The 12,024-nt window shown below is 47.5% G+C and overlaps 1 long non-coding RNA gene across 1 annotated transcript in view; it reads right to left on the bottom strand.

Annotated features, from left to right (window-relative positions):
• Positions 1 to 12,024, bottom strand: part of LOC309567853 — a 1,051,047-nt gene that overhangs the window by 460,032 nt on the left and 578,991 nt on the right. The gene's annotated exons all lie outside the window — the stretch shown is intronic.

Here is a 12,024-nt window from a genome sequence, read left to right as displayed (position 1 = left end):
TCATTTTCTGTGGATGGTGTTGGCTGCATCATATATAACGCTACCTAAGATAACCTTGCCGCTATGAGTCCTGATAATCTCAATTTTGTACAGAGCTGATATCCTGCTTTTTGTCTTAAAGCCTGCTTTATACTTGAACTATTTATTGTGTTGTATTTATTGAACAGTAAGAATTGTTAATGGAGTAGACAATATATAGATATTTTGTATCACTGGAGAGCGCACTATGTACTTTTTACTGATCTTTAATTTATAATAAACTGCAAAGTAATGTCATTCAAATTGTTTCTTTGCATTTATATTCCGTTATTTCAGGTGCTATGGTCAGAAAAAGGTGGCTCATAGGGCATAGATAAATCCAAAAACCAACATTTTATATATTGTAGCTCTCCAGCCCTTAGATGTAGTGGTTGCATTTTGCAGATCTCTGTTGGCTGTGGACAGGGCCAGATTAACGTAGGGGCTATTGGAGCTGCAGCTCCAGGCCCCTACCTTTATAAATAGGCCCCAGGTTGGCCATATTCACTGTTACCGCTCTTCTGTCACTTGTAAACACAGAAGTCTGGCTTCTATGCTCGCTTCCCCAGGCAGCTCCCTCAGAACCTCCCCACACAGCACGAAGGCCGGACAAGGAGGGACAGTTGCCGATGCATGGATGTGTTTATGGGCTTCAGAGACAGCATCCCATGTTGAATTAGGCATGCATGGCTGCACCCTTCCTCCTCTGGGTGCATGCCAAGGCACGGCCCTTAAGGCCCTTCAAAATCCTCAGCACCAAGACCATGATGCTCTTAATCCGGCCCTGGCTGTGGAGTACAGAGGGTGAGGGAAACTTTGGGTAAGAAAAGATGTGTGCTTGGCGGGGAGGGGGGGGGGGGGATTTTGTGGTTGTCTTTTTTTGCCTGTGTGTTACAGTTATATAGCCCTGACCCCTACATTCTGTGTACTATTTACTCCTGACCCCTGTGCTCTGTGAGTTATTTACTTCTGACCCCTGTGCTCTGTGAGTTATTTACTCCTGACCCCTGAACTCTTTGTGCTATTGATCCCCTGATCTCTTCACTCTGTGCTTTACATACTCCTGACCCCTGCAATCTGTGTGGTATACACTCCTGACTAGGAATGAGATTCAGGTTTGGGTATATCATGGGTCTTAGGTGCCCACTCATGGTTCACGGACCTGCCCAACTAATGCGTAATTTTTTTTTCATAGTGAACAACTAAACATAATGCACTTAATGGCCTTCAAACTTAGCTCAGATGGTTCAGAAGGGTCATTAAGGGGGTTTTTAAATAAGTCAACCCCTTCAATATAAAAATTTGGGTCCCAGGCAGTCATATTGATAATGTGCTTTAGCTGTAATAGCAAAAGTTTAGGAAGTGCTGCTGCTAAAGTGCATTGGGGCAGATTTCTCTAGGCCTTGTAGGCACTGGTCTCTTTAAGTCAGTGCCATCTTAAGAGCCGTATAGGTCCCCGGGAAATGCAGTGCACTGGGACCCCGCCTACACAATCACCCACGAGAATAAAAATGCAAATTATCAATAAGGCTATATTTATTGGTACCTCCAACAAAATCAGTGTTTAAACATTAACACAACGAGAGAGAGAGAGAGAGAAGCACACAGAGGATGTACATGGCAGGTATAGGATTGCAGAGGCAGCGGATGTACATGACAGGTAAAGGATGGCACACAGAGGATGCACATGACAGGTATAGGACAGCACACAGAGGAGGCACATGACAGGTATATGATGGCATACAGTGGATGTACATAACAGATATAGGATGGCACAGTGAGCTGACTTACAGGACAGGTACAGGAGGGCACATGGCACAGAATGTACATGTGAGGTATAGGATGGCACACAAGAGGATGCACAGGACAGATATAGGATAGCACACAGAGGATGTACATGGCAGGTATGGGATGGCATAGACAGAGTTTATACATGGCAGGTATGAGATGACACAGAGGATGTACATGGCAGGCATGGGATGGCATAGACAGAGTATGTACATGGCAGGTATGGGATGGCACAGAGGATGTACAGGACAGATATAGGATGGCACACAGAGGATGGCACACATAGGATGTACAGGACAGATATAGAATGGCACACAGGAGGGCACAAATAGAATGTACACGGCATGTAGAGGATGGCACAGACAGAGGATGTACATGGCAGGTATAGGATGGCACACAGAGGATGTACATGGCAGGTATAGGATGGCACGGCCACAGACAGAGGACATACATGGCAAGTATAGGATGGCACACAGAGGATGTGCATGGCAGTTAAAGGATGGCACAGACAGAGGATGTACATGGCAGGTATAGGATGGCACAGACAGAGGATGTACATGGCAAGTATAGGATGGCACACAAAGGGTGGCACACAGAGGATGTACATGGCAGGTAAAGGATGGCACAGACAGAGGATGTACATGGCAGGCATAGGATGGCACATAGAGGATGTACATGGCAGGTAAAGGATGGCACAAACAGAGGATGTACATGGCAGGTATAGGATGGCACAGACAGAGGATGTACATGGCAACTATAGGATGGCACACAGAGGATGGCACATAGATGATGTACATGGCAGGTAAAGGATGGCACAGACAGAGGATGTACATGGCAGGTATAGGATGGCACAGACAAAGGATGTACATGGCAAGTATAGGATGGCACACAGAGGAGGTATATAGCAGGTGAAGGATGGCACAGACAGAGGATGTACACGGCAGGTATAGGATGACACAGACAGAGGATGTACATGGCAGGTAAAGGATGACACAGACAGAGGATGTACATGGCAGGTATAGGATGGCACAGGCAGAGGATGTACATGGCAAGTATAGGATGGCACACAGAGGATGGCACACAGAGGATGTACATGGCAAGTATAGGATGGCACATACAGAGGATGTACATGGCAAGTAAAGGATGGCAAAGACAGAGGATGTACATGGCAAGTATAGGCTAGCACACAGAGGATGTACATGGCAAGTATAGGATGACACACAGAGGATGTACATGGCAGATATAGGATGACACACAGAGGATGTACATGGCAGATATAGGATGGCACACAGAGGATGTACATGACAGGTATAGGATGGCACAGAGACAGAGGATGTACATGGCAAGTATAGGATGGCACACAGAGGATGTACATGGCAAGTATAGGATGGCACATACAGAGGATGTACATGGCAAGTATAGGATGACACACAGAGGATGTACATGGCAGATATAGGATGGCACACAGAGGATGTACATGACAGGTATAGGATGGCACAGAGACAGAGGATGTACATGGCACACAGAGGATGGCACACAGAGGATGTACATGGCACACAGAGGATGGCACACAGAGGATGTACATGGCACACAGAGGATGGCACACAGAGGATGGCACACAGAGGATGTACATGGCACACAGAGGATGGCACACAGAGGATGTACATGGCACACGGAGGATGGCACACAGAGGATATACATGGCACACAGAGGATGGTGCACAGAGGATGTACATGGCACACAGAGGATGGCAAACAGAGGATGTACATGGCACACGGAGGATGGCACACAGAGGATGTACATGGCACACAGAGGATAGTACACCGAGGATTTACATGGCACACAGAGGATGGCACACAGAGGATGCACATAGCACACAGAGGATGGCACACAGAGGATGTACATGGCACACAGAGGGTGGCACACAGAGGGTGGCACACATAGGGGGGCACACATAGGGTGGCACACAGAGGATGTACATGGCACGCAGAGGATGTACATGGCACACAGAGGATGGCACACGGAAGATGTAAATGTCACACAGAGGATGGCACACAGAGGGTGGCACACAGAGGATGTACATGTCACACAGAGGATGGCACACAGAGGGTGGCACACAGAGGATGTACATGGCACACATAGGATGGCACACAGAGGATGGCACACACACAGAGGATGGAACACAGAGGATGGCACACACACAGAGGATGGCACACACACAGAGGATGGCACACACACAGAGGATAGCACACACACAGAGGATGGCACACAGAGGATGTATATGGCAGGAAAAGGATGGCACAGACAGTCAATGGAGAGAGAGAGAAAAGAAAACAAGCAGCCTGCAGCAGTCTGATTACCTTCCACCGGCCGCACAGCACATGAAGGGAGGAGGTGGGTGGAGCCATTCTTCTAGGCGCGGAGGAGGACGAGCCAACGAGGAGGATTCTCCTCCGCTGTGCATGATGGGTACTCCTCAGAACTTTACTGGTTGTTAGATGCCAGTCGGCTGGCCTTCCTAGCAACCAGTGCAGCAGAGACTCAGAGCCACACCAAAACAACCGGCGCCCGCTCCTGGTGGACAACGGGGGGGGGGGGGGGGTGTCCTAGACCACCAGGTAAACTAATCTGGCCGGGGGGGGGACAGATCGGTATGTAAATTGTCACCCTGTGTGTGGGGCCCCCGGGCAACTGCCGGGCGTGCCCATTCGAAAAGACGGCCCTGCTTTAAGTCAGGGTTTCTCAACCAGGGTTCCCTCAGAGGCTGCTAGGGGTTCCTTGAGCAATGAGCAATTTCTTATTCTCAGATACAGTGTCTTGAACAAGTATTCACACCCCTTGAAATTTTCCACATTTTCTCATATTACACCCAAAAACATAAATGTATTTTATTGGGATTTTATGTGATAGACCGATGCAAAGTAGCACATAATTGTGAAGTGGAAGGAAAATGATAAATGGCCTTCAACATTTTTTACAAATAAATCTGTGACCCCCTCCGGAGCCAATACTTTGTTGAACCGCCTTTCCCTGCAATTACAGCTGCAAGTCTTTTTGGGGATGTCTCTACCAGCTTTGCACATCTAGAGAGGACATTTTTGCCCATTCTTCTTTTTGCAAAATATCTCAAGCTCTGTCAGATACCATAGTTACATAGTTACATAGTAGTTGAGGTTGAATAAAGACAATAGTCCATCCAGTTCAACCTGTGTAGGTGTGTGTGGCTGTAATCATCTCACATAGCCCTGAATGTTCTGATCCTTGAGATGTAAGTCTAAGAGTCTTTTGAAAGCCACCATACTTCCCGCAGAAACCACCTCTTGTGGTAGAGAATTCCACAATCTTGTAGCCCTCACAGTAAAGAACCCCCCACGTTGCCTGAGGTTAAAACGCTTCTCCTCTAATCGCATTGTATGCCCTCGAGTCCTCGTGCAATCCCTTCGATTGAACAGCTTTTTTTCTAAGCTGAGATCCCCATTGAGATATTTGTAAATTGCTATCATGTCCCCCCTCAGGCGTCTCTTCTCCAGGGAGAATAAATCAAGCGATTGCAGACGCTCTTCATAATCAAGGTCCTCCAATCCCCTAATCAGTTTAGTTGCCCTTCTCTGGACTCTCTCCAGCTCCTACACATCCCTCCCGAGGACTGGCGACCAGAACTGGACAGAATACTCCAGATGCGGTCGGACCAGAGTTTTGTAAAGTGGAAGGATTATAGTCTTATCTCTGGAATACATCCCTTTCTTTATGCATGCTAATATTCTGCTGGCTTTGGCAGCTGCCGCCTGACATTGCATGCTGTTGCCTAATCTATCATCAACCAAGACTCCCAGATCCTTCTCCATTTTTGATTCCCCCAAGGGTTCCCCTCCTAACGTGTATTGTGTTTTTATGTTTTTAGTCCCCAAGTGCAAAACCTTACACTTCTCTACATTAAACCTCATTTGCCATGTCGTTGCCCACTCCGTTATTTTGTCCAGGTCATTCTGTAGGATATCTGCTTCATGCTGTGAAGTTATTGCCCTGGCCAATTTTGTGTCATCTGCAAAAACTGATATAGAACTACTGATCCCGTCCTCAATGCTTTTTATGAATAAATTAAAACAAGGTTGGTCCCAGGACTGAGCCTTGGGGGACCCCACTTACCACCCCAGACCAGTCTGAGTATGCGCTGTTTATTACCACCCTTTGGACACGCCCTTTTAGCCAGTTCCGTATCCAAGAGCAAACCCTGCGGTCGATACCTGCAGACCTTATCTTATAAATTAAGCGCTTGTGGGGAACTGTATCAAACGCCTTAGCGAAATCCAAGTACACCACATCCACTGGTCTGCCCCTATCTAGCTCACAGCTCACCTCCTCGTAGAATGCTAAGAGATTGGTTTGACAAGAACGCCCATTTGTAAACCCATGCTGATTACTGCTGATGATGTTGTTGTCTTTAGCAAACTCTACGATATAGTCCCTTATCATCCCCTCCAGAAGTTTACATACTATTGATGTCAAACTGACAGGCCTATAATTTCCCGGGATATGCCTCTGGCCCTTTTTGAATATTGGAATCACGTTAGCTTTCTTCCAATCCCCTGGTACATCTCCTGTCCTAATACTGTCAGCAAAGATCAGGAACAGTGGTCTAGATATAACCATACTCAGTTCCTTGAGTACTCTCGGATGTACGCCATCCGGCCTTGGTGATTTGTTTGTGTTAATTTTATCCAGCCTTTCCCTGATTACACCCTCTGTAAGCCATAGTGGCAAGTCCTTTGTATTACTCCTAACCATACAGTCATGGTCAGTGTACCCCATACAGTCATGGTCAGTGTACCCTTCCTTTTCCTGTGTAAAGACTGACGAGAAAAAAGAATTCAGCACGGTTTCTTTTTCAGTGTCCTCTGTAACCATCCTCCCATCATCGTTAATTATGTGTGCAACATGCTCTGCCCTAGCTTTTTTGCTGTTGATATATTTAAAGAATTTCTTTGGGTTTTTTTTACTATCCTCCGCTATTTGTCTCTCAAAGTTGATTTTAGCCATCTTGATTTCTTGTTTACTTTTCTTATTTGCCTCCTTGTATTGGATGAAAGCCAATACTGTGCCCTCTGCTTTATATTTCTTGAAGGCCAATTTTTTTCCCCTAATAAGTTTTTAAATGCTACGGTTTAGCCAGCCAGGTTTGGCTTTGTCTCTTCTAAATTTATTTCCCATAGGAATGCACTGCAAGATGCATTTGCTTAATGTGGTCCTAAAGCATTCCCATTTTTCCTCTGTGGTCAGGGATCCCAGGGTTTGGTCCCAGTTTACCCTTTCCATCAAGGAGTATAATTTTGGAAAGTTTGCCCTTCTGAAGTTTAGGGTTCTTATGTTCCCCACTTGCCTTGTTATATTGTTATTTATACTAAATGCGATCATCTTGTGATCGCTAGAGCCCAGGTTGTCCTGGACTCCTACCTCCGAGATTAGGTCTGGGTCATTAGTGATCAATAGATCCAGGACTGCGTTTTCTCTAGTAGGAGAATCCACCAACTGTGACATGTAATTATCCTGTAAGGTTTCCGTGAATAGGCAGGCCTTCTGTGAGTGTGCAGTCCCCTCTTTCCATTCAATGTCGGGATAATTGAAGTCCCCCAATACGATGACTGATCCTAGCATTGCCACTTTACCCATTAGTGCTAAAAATTCCAGCTCTACCTCCTCCCCTTGTTTAGGTGGCCTATAGCAAACCCCCACAATTACTTTTCCCTTTTCTCCTTCCCTATGGAGTTCTACCCTCACAGATTCTAACTCCATACTCATCCCTTCCGTAATGTCACTCCTCTCTATCACCTTTATATTGTTCTTGACATAGAGACATACCCCTCCCCCTCTTTTTCCTACCCTGTCCTTCCGGTACACCAAATACCCTTGGATATTGGCCAGACAGTCATGTGAGGGGTCGAACCAAGTCTCTGTTATTCCCACAAGGTCTATGTCATCCTCATGTAATAACATTTCCAACTCATCCATTTTATTAGCTAGGCTCCTGGCATTAGCATATACCCCTCTTAGTCCCTCTAATAATCGCTGATCGCTGCCATTACTAATAAAAACAATTAAAAAAATAAAAAGTTCCATAGTTTGTAGATGTAATAACTTTTTTGCAACCCAATCAAAATATACTTAGGATTTTTTACAAAAAATATGTGGCAGAATACATATTAGCCTGAATTTATGAAAAATTTTGATTTTTCTTCATTGGGAATGTTTTATAGCAGAAAGTAAAAAGGATTTGTCGCAAATTTTATGTTTATAGCGCAAAATATAAAAACTGCAGAGGGGATCAAATACCACCAAAAGAAATCTGGGAAAAAAATACATCAGTTGTATTTGGGTACAGCGTCACACAACCTCGCAATTGTCAGTTAAAGCAATGCAGTGCCATATCGCAGAAAATGGTCTGGTCATTAAGGGGGAGCTGAAGTTGTTAAAGGGTCAGTTTTTTCAGATAATTTTGCCCATTTAAGACTTTTTTCTGAGCGGTCAGGGGATGGTAAAAACAGACAACTCAAAGTCTAGATCACAACTGGAACCCCTCCATGTGGAACCGCTCCACTGGAACCCCTCCCTACATGTGCCACAGCTTTGATGGTTTATGTTAAGCCTATGTGAAATTTGGCTATCCAGGTCAATGGGGCCATGCCACAACCATAAGCCAAACACTTGGCTTGCTGTTGTGGCTTATTAGCCCGATAAGAAATCTGCCACTCTGCTAAAAATAAAAAAAGCAGGATTTAGGAGATTATAATTTTGCCCCCTTTACTAAATCATTGTAATGCCACCCATATTCCTGTCCTTTTAAACAGGGTGACTGACAGTAAGCTGACACTAATGCTGCACAGGTGTTAGGTTACTTTCACCCTGGTAAAAGGGCAAGAATTTGGGTGGCATTACAATGACTTATTAAAGGGGGAAACATTTTTGGTAAGGAGCATAGACTGTACAGGAACAGGCGCTTCTACTACTTGGGCAAAACTGTCCCTCACCTCAGTCACTGCAGGCTGCCCAGGAACTCCTTTCAGAGCTAATCCATCCCACAAGACCCACACCAAGACAGGAAGACCGCGGGAATCGGGATGAAGATTTAAAGCATGCGATTGACAGACAGCGCTTCCGATGCACCCATTGGCTGTGTAAGTAGCAGGAGGCGGTGCAGCCTGTAAGATTTAGGCTGCATCAACTCCTGCTGCCTCCCCAGCCAATGGGTATTTGAGGTTCTCCTTAGTCCCTCCCTCATGACATCACCCAGAATTGGGAGGACACAAACTAAGATACAGGACGATTGTCCGGTCTTCCTGTCTTGGTGTGGAATGGATCGGCGCTCCCCTGTGATTACACCACTCCTCAGGGGCGTTGCTAGGTGGGAAAAAGACCAGGGGCTTCAGCCCTAAAGTAAATTTGATGACCCCCTCCCACATTTTAAAGTACCACCCAAGCCCCTCCCACATTTAACAGTACAGCCCAAGCTCCTCCCAATGCCCCCCTCAGTCAAGGGTCAGACATGGCGTGCTATGGAGAGGAGAGGACAAAGGAGAGGAGAGAATAGAAGAGAGGAGAACAGGGGCATCAGGAGGTCAAGAGGAGAGAACAGAACAGATAATAAGGAGGGGGGGGGGGGGTCAGGAGGAGAGGAGAGAACAGAGGAGAGGAGAGGAGAGAACAGAGGAGAGGAGAGGAGAGAACAGAGGAGAGCAGAGAACAGAGGAGAGGAGAGAACAGAGGAGAGGAGAGAACAGAACAGAGGAGAGAACAGAACAGAGGAGAGGAGAGGACAGAGGAGAGGAGAGAACAGAGGAGAGGAGAGAACAGAGGAGAGGAGAGGAGAGGAGAGGAGAGGAGAGGAGAGAACAGAGGAGAGGAGAACAGGGGGTCAGGAGGAGAGGAGAACGGAGAGGAGAGAACAGAGGAGAGGAGATCAGGGGGTCAGGAGGAGAGGAGAACGGAGAGGAGAGAACAGAGGAGAGGAGATCAGGGGGTCAGGAGGAGAGAACGGAGAGGAGAGAACAGAGGAGAGGAGAACAGGGGGCCAGGAGGAGAGGAGAGAGAACAGAGGAAAGGCGAGGTCAGATATGGGGTGGTACACCAATGAAGCACAGACCCTCCCAGTTTGACCCATAAAAGCAAAAAGGGGCTTGATAAAAAAAGGTAGTAAAAGAAATAAGTGTAAAAAAGGATAACCGCGCTATGTGAAAGAAAAGGAAGCAGCAGCTTCAAGTGTGACAACACCAAACAATAAATAAAATAAACCAAGCTGCGCTAAACTATATAACAGTGCTATGACCACACGTGTGTATGTGATGAAAAAAAATAGTTTTCATCACATACACACGTGTGGTCATAGCACTGTTCTATCGTTTAGCGCAGCTTGGTTTATTTAACGTAAAAGAAATGAGTAGAAGGGTGGGACCTGTCTAGGGGGGATCTGATTGTTCAGTAGAGAAGGAGGCTTAGTTCCTGAACTCCGTTATGTAAGCGCCTGACAGGAGAAGCGAGAGAGTGTGGTGAGGTCACAAGATGCAGGACGAAGAACCACCTCACAGGCTGAGGATGTGAGATTGGTCCCGCCCCCTGCCAGCTTCCTTCCTGACCAGCGGCTGTGACCCCCCATATATACAGCTAGAGACCCCCACCCCTCCATATACAGCCAGAGACCCCCCCCATATACAGACAGAGCCACCCCCCCATATAAAGACATATCCCCCCCATATACAGACAGAGCCACCCCCCCACCCATATATAGACAGAGCCACCCCACCCATATATAGACAGAGCCACCCCCCCCCCATGTACAGACAGAGCCACACCCCCCCCCCCCATGTACAGACAGAGACACCCCCCCATGTACAGACAGAGACCCCCCCCCCCATGTACAGACAGAGACACCCCCCTCCCATTTACAGACATATCCCCCCCATATACAGACATATCCCCCCATATACAGATAGAGCCACCCCCCCCATGGACAGACAGAGCCACCCCCCCCCCCCATGGACAGACAGAGCCACCCCCTCCCATTTACAGACATATCCCCCCATATACAGACAGAGCCACCCCCCCCCATATATACAGACAGAGCCACCCCCCCATATATACAGACAGAGCCACCCCCCCCATATACAGACAGAGACACCCCCCTCCCATTTACAGACATATCCCCCCCCATATACAGACATATCCCCCCATATACAGATAGAGCCACCCCCCCCCATGGACAGACAGAGCCACCCCCCCCCCCCATGGACAGACAGAGCCACCCCCTCCCATTTACAGACATATCCCCCCATATACAGACAGAGCCACCCCCCCCCCCATATATACAGACAGAGCCACCCCCCATATATACAGACAGAGCCACCCCCCCCCATATACAGACAGAGCCACCCCCCCATATACAGACATATCCCCCCATATACAGACAGAGCCACCCCCCCATATAAAGACATACCCCCCCCATATACAGACAGAGCCACCCACCCATATACAGACAGAGCCATCCCTTGAGACAGTCCTACTCAGAGATTCCAAACCTTTAAGCAGATAAAAGCCCAAGAACACACCTGTCTTGCAGAGCAGCTACATGGGATGTGACCACTTGCTGTCTACCTTCTGTACGATGTGCCCAAAGAGTCACATGGTATGCTGACATCACCAGGGTCCTTCTACCGGGCAGTAAACTAGCTGCTACCTTGGTCTATAAGGTAATTGGAAAAGGGGCGGAGCCCCGCATATCGGCTCCGCCCACCTCAACATCCATTCTCCATTTTGAAAGCTCCACTCTCTTACTTTGCAGCCGCCCCAACTAATCACTGTCTGGATGCCTACCAGCTCTCCACCTGCCTCCCTCCGCAGCTCTCGTACAGTGATCCCCTGTGATTCCTCCACTGCCATGCACCCACCCAGGATCGGGGTGGCAAGGACTTTGTCTGGGGTGGCAATTGCCACCCCAGCTAACCCTCTGGCTCCGCCACTGGTGCCCACATGCACCATGACCGCTGGGTCATCCCCAGCCCCGACAAATAATCTGTCTGCCAGATCCGCGATGTGCCGAACTCGAGCGCCCGGTAAACAACATACTGTTTGGTTACCGAGATCTTTTTTACAGATTGCCCTCTCTGTCCTCTTGATAATTGAGTCCCCCACTACCACAACCTTTCTAACCTTTCCTGAGTCATGACCCCCCTT

The sequence above is a fragment of the Pelophylax lessonae genome (assembly GCF_965119305.1).
Source record: "Pelophylax lessonae genome assembly, chromosome: 12".
In the NCBI taxonomy this organism is placed as follows: Eukaryota; Metazoa; Chordata; class Amphibia; order Anura; family Ranidae; genus Pelophylax; species Pelophylax lessonae.
The sequence above is the reverse complement of the archived record's forward strand: the minus strand, read 5'-3'. Positions and strand labels throughout refer to the sequence as shown.